Here is an 11,928-nt window from a genome sequence, read left to right as displayed (position 1 = left end):
CATTTGTTTTAGAATGTGTTTAGCCCAGGCTTCTTCCAGTTGAGTCACTGAAAGTGCTAACAGTTATTTATAATGAGCAAACCATAACGTTGAGCAAAAAAAAAAGTACAAATACATTTTCTAGTAAGGATAAAAATGAAAATGTGGGCATGAAGAATAAAGTTGTTAAGAAAACTTGTGGCTACATCCTTAACACGACCTTAATCTTCAACCCGAGTGACCAGATTATTATTAACAAATTAAAAAGTAATACAGCCTGAAGTCGAAGTTTACCCAGCAGGGTGACTCATGCTTCTTTGTCATGCTCCCACGCAGCATTTTGTTCCATGTGAATGCTAGTAACAGGCGTCATACCCTGTTAATGCTAACATGTAGGAGTCAGTTGAGGTAAAAACCCCTATCACGATTAGCATTAACAGCATACAGCCTCAGCCAGCCTCCAGCCCTCAGGGGATGAAGCATAAAGATTTCAAACCACAGATTTCCCCTTCTTGCTCTGCACCACCTGCAAAAGAGAGGGGGGTGGGGCGGGGCGGGGCAGGGAGGGACGGAGGGAGGGAGTGAGAGAGAAGTGTTGGCACATGCAGTTACAAAGTGAGATTGAGTCGCACATAAATCTGAAAGTAAAAATCGTCTTTTATTTTCTTTTGAAAGAATTACCAGTACCAGTTGCTGTTGAATCACTTCGGACTCCTTGTAACCTGTGTCTGTGCTCCATAGGCGTTTTCTCTGGCTGATTCATCTCATGTGGATTGCCAAGCCTTCCTTCTGATGCACTGCCAGGTGAACTTCAGTGTCCAATCTCGGGTTAATATCAGAGTGAGTTCACCATTTGTAGCACTCAGGGAACCCTTTTAAAGAAAACCCCAAATCAATGCAAATCTGTTGTCATTGCGTCAGTGCTGACTCATGGCGACCCCCTGTGTCCCAGGGTAGAACTGTCCCATAGGGTTTTCTTGGCCGTCATCTTAAGGAAGTGGATTGCCAAGCTATGAAATCCTAGGAAGTAGTTCATTGAGAGTGAAGAAATGGGCAACTGAAAAGATGACCTTTTTACTTTTTCATGCATTTAAAAATTAATTTTAAATGCAATGTAAATGGAGTTGTTCTGAATGATTGACATATGTGTATCATCTTCCTTTAAACATAACCAGAACATCACTTTCAAAGGTCCCCAATGCCGTCATCAGAGGGGAAGGGGAGTGAGTTTGTCTTGACTCAGTATTCTCTTTTCTAATGTAGCACTCACGTGAGAGCTAGAAAACGTAATGACAGGCCAAAATAGTGACAACAGTACTTCAGGATTTCTGGCAATTAAAATGGAGTTAATCTGTTTTATGAAGGTAGGGTTCTGGCTAACTTTTCAGTCTGTAATGCATAGTTGTGGCTTTACTTCTATTCTTCCTGGACATGTGATACAAGCCTGGCCCACAAATGCATCCGTCTTACAATTCCCCCTCTGCTGTGGAGAGATTCCTCTGGGGAAAGCACTACTCAGGGCCTTTGGTTTTGAGCTACACAAGGGAAGTCTGACTTAGAGAATGCCACGTGTCTTCAACGAGTTGAGTAAAAAAGAAAAAAGATGAATTTGATACTTCCTGTAAGAGTCTGATTTTACTCACACAAATGACATTTCTGCCACAAGCGTCTTTCTGGTTTCAGTGTTACTATCACTGAACCTGGAAGTTAGAATCCCAATCAAGTATGTGGTCTCCTTCAGCCCAAGAGGGGAACCACCTTCTCTTTTATTTAATAATGAAACCAACCCGAAGTAAAAATGTGATTAAGTTCAAAAGAAATGTGTGAAGTTAAAAATTCCCCAATGAATGTATTTTTTTTCACAGGGTAGAATATCGTGGTTTGGAAATTTCCAAACCAAGGAAATATGTGCGTATACTTCTTACTGATAGTATTTTTATTTTTAAACTTTGCTGTTTTCTGAGATGAACTGGATTCATGACGAACAGTTTATAGTTAAGCGGTGTAAACCCAGGATTTGAGTTTTAAGAATTTTAAAGAATTTCAATCAACAAAGATTGTAAGTTCCTTAAAAATAAAGGCCCCCCACCCCTGCGCCCACACTGCCCTGAACACAGAGCAGAAGTTCAATATATATTAACTTGCAGTGTTACTTTTGTCTCTATTGGACATAATTCAACACTTCATTAAAAAGATATATTTAACTAATATTAAGATGAATTGATTGGATACTATTCTACCAATAAGTTTTATGTCTGTTTTTTAAAGGAAACCTCTAGGAACAGGAATTATAATAATTATATGTAGTCAAAATTTTTCTTTCTCTTTCGTTCTTTTACAAAATTATAAATATGGATCACCTAGTTGAATTAGTCACAAAAGTGGAAGGTTGCTTTGATAATTAAAAAATTCAGACAGTTTTTACTTATTTTATTGGTTAAAACTCTAAAGGTATGCTGAAGTGCCAAGTGTCACACAATCACCCTTTTTGTTTTCAATGATCAAACAGAAACTCTGTAAGACTGTCTGTCGTCTTCTTATGAATACTGAAGTCCTACAGTTCAGAGAAATGAGCAATTTGTCTCAATGCAATTTCAAATGCCATTGAAAACCAACGACAGATGGAAAACGTCAACCCCAATAAACAGGATAAAGGAAAGAATATCCTAGAATATAACCAGTTGGTTTTCAGACTGTAGAATAACTGGGAAGGTCATTTGTCCATCAGTGGTGAAGCCACACAGATTTTGGACTGGGTTTTGCAAAGGAGGTGCAGGAGAACTAACCAACAATAGAATGACTCTCCATATCTGAGTGGGAATTCGTAATCCCAGACCACAAACGCTGACCCATTAGCTAAAGCACTGCGCAAAGGATAAGGTTAGGGAGTAATAAGCAATGAAGTAGCTCTTTTGGGACTCAGTATAGCCTCCCAGCTGGTTAGAGGGGTAAAGGGAGAATTATACACATTATAGATCCTATAAAAACTCCAACTAAATTCACTGCCACTGAGTGCATGCCAACTGACAGTGACCCTGCAGGGCCGAGTAGAACTGCTTCTATGAAGTTCTGAGACGGCAACTCTTTACAAGAGTGGAAAGCCCTGTCCTTCTCTCTTGGATCGGTTGGTGGTTTCAAACTGCTTCAGGATTGCAGCTCAACATATAACTAATAAGCTTTAAGCCCTATAATTATGTATAAATATAGGCAACCAATATCACTAACCAAGTGGACAAGAATGTGACAAACATAATTTGCAAAGTGTAGCAATTCAAAAGGCATCTATATGGATTATACATTATAAATGCGATTGGGGAGCCTAACCAGGGTCTTTCTGCAGATCCATCCCAAACCTCTTCATGCCACAATACTTGTAGGCATAGGATATGAAATAGCCATGATCAATAAAGGCTTTACTCTTGCACAATTCCTTTCTGGAGCTAAAGTTGGATTCTAAGATCAATCTAGGCTCCTTGAAAGAATGTATTCTTTCAAGTTTGTTTGTTCTTTGATGTTTGATTATCAAAACCATTCAGTCTCATCTTAGATAAAATCTACCAAGAGACAGTATAGATTGGGCCCAGACTGCTACTTTTCACTCTATGGCATGCTACTCTTAGTCTGGTAGTGCGAACTAAACTGAAAGCAGCATTCCAAGATTGCCCCTCAAATTCTGCTTTTCTGAACAATATCTTTTTTGGGTGGGGTGGCATATGATTTCAATATAGTCTTTTATTCTTCTCTTATTGATTTGACAGAAAGACAGCATCAGTATATATTCCTACTTTTGCTCAGTCGGAAGTTCTGCTGAAATCTGTTCAGCCTCCTCAACATGTAAGCCTCCACTCACCGATGGGCGATGGCTGCATGTTAGGTCTACTGGCATGGGACTGACCCTGGGTTTGGCAAGTATTCTGCTCAATTCTGGGTTGGTGGTTTGAACTCACAATAGAAGAAAACCTGGGGATCTGCTTCTGTCAAGATCACAGCTAAGAAAATCCCATGAAGCACTTCTATTCTGTAACATATGAGGGCCCCATGAGTTCAAACCAATTTGATGGCAATGGACTTCGTGTTTTGTTTTCTTGAAGGAGGCTTCCTCTGGGCATGTTAGTTCATAACGTTTAGACTCAATCTTGAAGTCCAATCAAATGTGTCATTTAAAATTTGTTAGTTATATGTACAGGTACCCTCATATCGGGCCTCATAGGAAGTATTCACTTTCAGATTTCTATAGGTCATAGTTTATATATGAGAGAACTTCAAAACGTTTGTGGAAAAATTCCATTATCTTTTCACTTCATTTTTCCATAAACTTCTTGAAGCACCTCTTCCCCTTACTTAAAATATCTCCTCAAACATGGACCTGCCCATTGCCTGATAGTCCCTCTGCTTAAGTTCTGTCTCTCAGCTGGCATGTTCTCCTACTTCTGGGCTAACCCTCCCTTTGGGTCTCCCCTTGGTTATCTTTCCTTTCTTGCTCATTTGTGTGAATTCTCCATCAGAATATTCCTTGCAGTGAACCCAAGCCAAACCAATCACTGTAGATTTAATTCTGATCCATAGCCACCCAAACTATGCCAGAAGAGAACTGCACTCCAGAGGCTTTTCAGCGACTGAGATTTTTCGGAAGCAGATGGCCAGCCCTTTGTTCTGACGTGTCTCTGAGTGGATTCTAACAGAACAACCTTTGGCTAGGTTCTGTGGGTCGCGACCACTCTGGAGGTCGAATGACCCTTTCACAGGGGTCGCCCTATTCATTACAGTAGCTAAATTACCGTTATGAAGTAGCAATGAGAATAATGTTGTGATTGGGGGGTCACCACAACATGAGGAACTGTATGAAAGGGTCGCGGCATGAGGGAGGTTGAGGACACTGGGCTAAGAGGTGAGGCTGAACTATTCGAGCCTCCAAGAGACTGCCTTTATCAGAATACTTTGTAAGTATTTCAAGTCTCTTCTGCAGGACCGAGGTGGATTTGAGGTCAGCCTTTGGATCTGACCTTAGTGTTGGAAACATAGCTAACGCCAATAAATGTTTCGAATAAATGCGGGAGAGAATCAAAAAGGCACTTCCATTCATATTTAGCATTGGGCCATTTCAATGAGCGTCAACTAATATGCAGATTCTTGGAGAATTAGTATAGTCGAAGCTTGTGAATGTGGGCATCCATGCATGAGATTGATTGCTATTTCAAATTAGTAAAGGATCCTCTCAGAGCATCTCTGGCTTGGATCTGTCTCAGGCTACGACACGAAACAATGCAAGTTGTGGGTAAAAGCAGTGTTTGGTTTTTAGCTTCCCTTGGCTGTCAGTGACACATTTGGGTTGTAGGAGTAGGCCTCGTCTTAGGAGAGAAAGGCTAAATGAGCTGTGGTTGTGAGGTGCCATTGAGCTGGTTGCAACTCTAGTGACCCGATGTACAAGAGAAGGACAACGCTGTCCAGTGCTGCGCCCTTCTGACGTTGCTCTCATGTTTGAGCCCATCTATGCGATGCTTGCGCTGCATACAGTCACGTACTTTGGATGTGTTATCAATCTCTGGAGAAGGACATCATGCTTGCTAACGTGGAGGAGTGTGGGAAAAGAGGACAGCCCTCAACGAGATGGATTGACACGGTAGCTGCCACAGTGGGCTCGATATAAACATGGTGAGGATGTTGTCAGGCTGAGCGGTGTTTTGTTCATCTGTACACAGGTTCACTCTGAGTCTGACCTGGCTAGATGGTACCTAACAACAACAACAAGAACCACATCACCATGAGTCACAATGAACTCAATGGCAGTGAGGTCCAATTTCAGGGAATCAGTGAGCTCATAAGACTTAACATCAAACAAATAAACAAAACCCAAACCCACCACTGTTGAGTCTCTTCTGACTCATCCCCACTAGTCACAAAACTAAAGCCCAAACCCACTTCCACTGGGTTGATTCCAACGCAGATGACCCTATAGGCCAGAGTAGAAGCATTCCGTGGGATTTCCAAGACTGCAAATCTTATTGGAGCAGACAGTCCCATCTTTATCCCAGGAAGCAGCTGGCCACTTTGTAGTCTGCAGCCCAACTACATTACCAGTCATGAGACTAGTGAAACAAAGCAAACACCCCTAAACTACAAGCTGTATTTTCTATCGTCATTTAAATGTGTACTAGTACTTACTCTGATTCTCTGTGGCCAAAGCTGTTTGCTGTTATCTGCCTTGAATTGGCCCTCAGTGCACAGCGGAGACTATCCATTCACTAAGTCCAGCTGTGTCTTAGAAGATTTATGAAAGTGGGTTGGATAGTCACACTGGAATCCTAGAGTTTCATCAGTTTAGGGGACTTCGGAAACATCAGTCCCATTCACCCATTTTGGAGGGAACCAAGGACAGGAGTTTGCACAGTGTTGATACTAGCAATAACCCATGGTTCTCAAACTGGCCCTCTTCCCACAGTCCCAAGCTTCCACCCGGTGAGACCGAGTCGTACCATGACACCAGGAAACTATTACAATCAGTAACTTCAGCTAAGGTGCAGCCAGGTTCTCACAGAAGTGTAGAGACACCAGCTAGCCGCGGTCAGAGGTGTTTGTAATTCCTCCTCTTTCAAGCTAGTCTGTGTTCCTAGCTCTAAGAAGTGGGTTATGGAACTCACTTCTAGGAGGGCCACATCAAAGATTCCAGGAAACCTGGATCCTGCTGGCAACGGATACAAAAGGTGTGAGAGGATTTCATTTCATTTCTGGTAAAAGAGCTCTTAACTTCCATTTTATTTCCAAGGAGGTTGGAAAAAGGGGGTAAGAACTATTACTCAAAATGAAAAAGTAAACCTTTAAACTGAATCGTAGACCTTAGTCATGAAATAAAAAAGCTGATGAAAAATCTTTTTAAAAGTTGAAAGCAGTCTTTGTTGAGTGGAGTTTTTGATTCACAGAAGACAGATTTGATGAGATATGAAAAGATAAAAGATATTAATTTTCCACATTGGCACATGGAAAGTAAAGCCAGGCTAAATGTATTGCACATTTTAAGTATTTCAATTATTTATGTGCTGGTAGTTAAATAGTCATCAAATTGCATATAAAGTACTGTTACCCTTTACTCTAACTTTTAAGATCTATGAGGTGAAAACTGTCTCTGTAGATCCCCTCTGTTTTGCCAGCATTCACCATGGACCTGGCATAAGCTGAGCATGATGATGTTCTTCTCATAAAGAGCATATAGATTTTAGGGAGAAGACCAATAAATCATATTCGTTATAAATTAACAGGCAAAAGTTGAGAAGAAATGTGTACAAACACCAACCATGGTTCTGTCCTGAAGTGGCTGCAGAACTTAACCAATGCTAATGTTTCTCTTTCAAATTATGTGTGGTTCGGAAGTCTGCTTCATGGGCCAAGATGAGGTAACTTCATTGAGAGGGAACTCAAGCCAAGAATCAGGAGTAGTCATTGCCGCACAAGTACTTACTGAAGACGGTCAGCTGAAGACTCGGGTCCAGACCCTTCACTCCATCTAGATCGAAAAGCAGACTTTTCTAAGGTCCTACTGACCTTATCAAAGGGCTCAAAAAGCAAAAACAAAAAACAAATTCACTTCCACCAAGTGAATGCTGACTCATGTTGACCCTACAGGACCATGTAGTATGTGAGTTTCTGAGACTGTAAATCTTTACTGAGTAGAAAAGCCTCATCTTCCTCCCATGGAGCTTACTGGTGATTTCAAACTGCTGACCTAGAAGTTAGCAGCCCAATGCGTAACCACTACGCCACCAGGGCTCCTTTATTAGGGAGCAGTGGTAGTGTTTGCCTTACACGTGGGAGACACTAATTTTATTCCTGGCCAATCCAGCCCATGGGTAACTGCCAGCCGGATGTCCATCAGCGGAGGTTTTGACTGTTGCTATGGTGCTCAACAGGTGTCAGCGAAGCTTCCACTTTAAGATAGACATAGATTTGAGGAAAAGGCTGGACAATCTGTTCCTGAAAATCAGCCCACTAAAGGCCTATAGATCCCAAGAGTCCAACTGCAATCAAGCATGGGGAGGGTGTATGACCAAGATTGGATAGCACTTCCTTCCACAGTGCCTGGGATCCCTGTGAACTGGAGGCTGGGTTGATGGTACCTAACGATCTCAGTGACCTTATGGGAGAAAACATTCGTTGGTATGCACCTGGGGCACACCACCTGGCATATTGCATATCACTGTGACTACCAAACTGGACCCCAGACAGGAAATTGCTTTAAAAAATTATAGTTTGTATTATTGTTCACAAAGATAAGCAGCTTGCTAGTCAAGAATGCAAGTATTAATTTTTAAGATATCTGCCCTATGATTATTAAAAGTTCAGCTGCCCTAATTCATCTAGTTTATACATTTTGCCAGAAAACCAAATAACCCAAACTTGTTGCTATTGAATGGATTCTGACTCATGGCAACCCCACGTGGGACAGAGACGAACTGTTCCATAGAGTTTTCTTACTCATACTCTGGAGCAGTTTACCAGGCCTTTCTTCGGCAGAGCAGCTGCCTGCAGACCACAGTAAACAAACAAACAAACAAACTAAGCCATCTAAAAGATGCTCTACAACAGAGATGGCAATAATAGAGGCATTTGGGCTTTGCAATATCTAGATATTTCACATTAAAAAGCACATCTCCATTTGATCTCATCTGCTTGACACAAAATGTAAACTAAATTGAGACTCATTACAATACCATTGGCGTCCTCAAACCACACAGGACTGGATTTGCTGTGTGATGTTGAAGAAGTAGTTACACTTCTCTGATTATATATACATATATATATGTATATATATCAAATCGAATGGATTTTTTGTCACTATCAACATCAGTAATTCCAGGTTGTATTTTATTCACAATATCCTATGTCCTAATATGTCTCTTTTAGATCATAGGTGGCTCTCGCAGGAGCTATAAAAAAACACCAAGGTTTTGGGAGAATAACGAAAGCCAGCCAATGTGCTCTGAGGGACCAGCCAGGGCACAGAGCGAGCACATACCAGGGGTTTTCAAAAAGGTCATAGACAAATGGAATGAAAAATTAAGAGCCTTTCTCCAGAAACATTTTGGAGGCCCCTCGTCCATCCACAAACGTACTGGACTTTTGCACCATCTTCACTAATGCCTACTAAACGAAGGCATTGATATCCTAAAATATTACGATTCCCAACTTTTTTGGTTTTGATTTTCCCTCCAATTCAGGCACATTACAAATAAGTTAGTTCCCAAAAGAAACCAGCTGAGGCACACGCTTGGGAGACCCTGTGCTTCAAGTGTCAGGAGCCCCGTGGCGTTGGCTGCTGGCTGGCAGGTCGCACTAGCAACACCACGGGAGAAAGGTGTGGCAGTCAGCCTCCCTAAAGATGTCGCCTGGCGCTCCTCTGCTCTATGGGGGGGACTATGTGCCGGTGTCGCCTGGACACCACCAGTTTGGTTTGGGCCTCCCTTGTGTGTTTGCCAAGGTCCTGTCTCTAGCCACTGTGGCACTGCAAACGTGTGCAGTGCCCTGTCACAGGGACTGTCCCCTCTCTACCAACTTAGAAAACTTAGCGATCAGACGGACCCTCTCTCTTCTCAGCCACCCGCTCCCCCCTCCACCTAGGGCGGCCTGTGCACCCCTCTGAAGGGGAACCCCTCTCCCTCCGAGGGGCCGAGCGGGCGCACGCGGGCCCCGGGGCGAGTCCGCCGCCCGTGCTGTCCGGGGCCGAGGGCCCGCGCCCCCCTCGGGCTCCCCGGCTCCCCACGAGCGCGCAGAGGAGGGCCGGGGACGGGACGAGCGAGCGGGCCGTACCTGTGAGCCCAGGCGCGGCTTCCTTCCTTCTTCCTTTCCTTCCTTCCTTCTGTGCTTCCGTGCTTCCCGCGCTCCCTTTGTTGCGCGCCGGGCGCCGTCGCCCCCCTGGCGGCTGCTGGCGCCCCGAGGTGGCCCCGCGCCGCGCCCGGCCGGCCGGGCCGCGCACAGGAAGCCCGCGCCTGCGACCGCGCGACCCTTTTATAAGCCACTTGTGACTCAGAACGCCTTTTCTGTAAAAGCCCCCGCCTCGCCCCCTCCCGCCTCTTCTTGGAACCTACGACTTAAAAAAACACACACAACTTTCTTTTCTTTTTCAAGGAAAAGTCGAAAAAGCCCAGCGCCCGGAGAATTGGTGTTTTCCCCGGTCCCGTTCCCAGGGGTCATTGTCTCGGGGAGGGTTTGCGGCGGGTGTCTGTCTGTCTCTGACATAGGCTGCGGACTTTCCTGTCCCCACGCGGCCCGGCTCCAAGCCGGGTTCTCAGAGAAAAGGAAACGCATTCAAATGCCGACCCAGACGCGGCCCGAGGCTGGCTGCAGGGGAAGTTGCTGCTTTTTGCGACTGGGATGTCTTTAATTCTCAAGAGAAGGAAGCGGGAGTCGAAGCCAAGCAAGTGGAAGGCTATTTCCTCTCAAAAGAATCAACAGGGGCGAGCAGGTCGCCCAAAGAGAAGCAAATGACCCCCTGCCCCAGGCGCAGTTCTACCCTGGCCCATAGAGTCACCATGAGTCAGCATTGACTCAATGGCAGGGAGTTCGATTTTGGGGGTTCTTTTTGGAAGTGACATGCACTCCTGCCCTCCATCCCCTTCCAAGTGTCAGGGTAGCGTTTAGGATTCTACTCAGGAGCTGAACACATTTGGGCCTTGCCTACTACCCTAATGTACACTTGGAGCCAGGAGGATGCGGTTTGTTGTATGGCCACTAAGTTGGTGTGGATCCATACCGATGGTACAGGCCTGGGCAGAACAGCCCTTCCTGGTAGCTCTGTCGGTCGGAATTAACAGGGGCGACAATAGCAACAACATTCATGGGGGTAGCTGGAACGCTAGGTCTTTTCTTCCATGGAGCTGCTGGGGGACTTGGATCGCAGATTTTTCTGTTAGCATCCTTCACATCCACTGCCAACGAATTGATTTCGATTCAGAAACCTATGTAGGGGTTCCCTGGCTTTTTACTGGAGAAGACAGCATCCTCTTCCGCCCACAGAAGGGTTGGTGGGTTTGAACAGCCGGTGGATAGAGCCACCAGACCTCACCAAGTGCTCACCAACACCCACTTCTACCGCCTCCTGGGGGCCCCTCCTCCCGCTGCTTCAACCCAAATAATCTATTCCTGGAGCATATAGAACTCCATTCTTATTTTGGCTTCATCAACCCTCTCTACCCTCACCACCCGACCAAAAAAGGGCACATTTTCTGGAGCAAGTCATTTGACACATTGCATGGAAATGAACAAATCAATCTAAAACATGGCAAGTTTATATTAAAGTTCTACTTCAGCAATTTATTCATGTGCCTTGGATTAATAAACTTTTAGACTTTGAGGCAGAAGAAAGATATGTGTTAGGGAGGGGCAGAGGCAGGCAGGAGGAGGGGACCACAAGAGTAGGCCATGGTGACTCATGCCTTTCTGTAGATAAGAAAGACCCAGTGCTGGAGCCCAGGGCAAGTCCCCTGTTCTTGGACCTTCCACCCTGTGGGCAGGGAATGTTTTCGAATAGTTTCTATTAAATGAGTGTCCGTGAATTAGTTTCTGGAACACCCATAGTCTTTAATTTACAGATGGTCCAGGTTGGTAAAGAAACCTGGAAATATTTTAAAAGATGTCAATCTTTAGGTTATATGTCCCTTCTTCTTTATAATTTAAAAAATTAGTATGCCGATAACAACGCACATTTGTAAAGCATTGGCCACTTGCCAGGCTCTGTTTTAAACCTCCCGGAACATCTACTTCCTTCATTCCTCATGACCATCAATCATTGGAGGATCTGAGAAGAGTGGAGGGTGGGCGGGGGAGGGGGGGGTAGGGGGCGGGGTGGGAGGTGTATTATTAAATCTATTTCCAAGTGACGAAACTGAGAGAGATATGCAAGTGCAGTCCAGATCTAGACTGTTTGACACCATAATTCAATTCTGGTGATGGCTAAATTCA

The sequence above is a fragment of the Echinops telfairi genome, unplaced genomic scaffold (assembly GCF_000313985.2).
Source record: "Echinops telfairi isolate 266 unplaced genomic scaffold, ASM31398v2 ScPeMD7_7469;HRSCAF=8507_0, whole genome shotgun sequence".
In the NCBI taxonomy this organism is placed as follows: Eukaryota; Metazoa; Chordata; class Mammalia; order Afrosoricida; family Tenrecidae; genus Echinops; species Echinops telfairi.
This window is presented reverse-complemented; position numbering follows the sequence as displayed.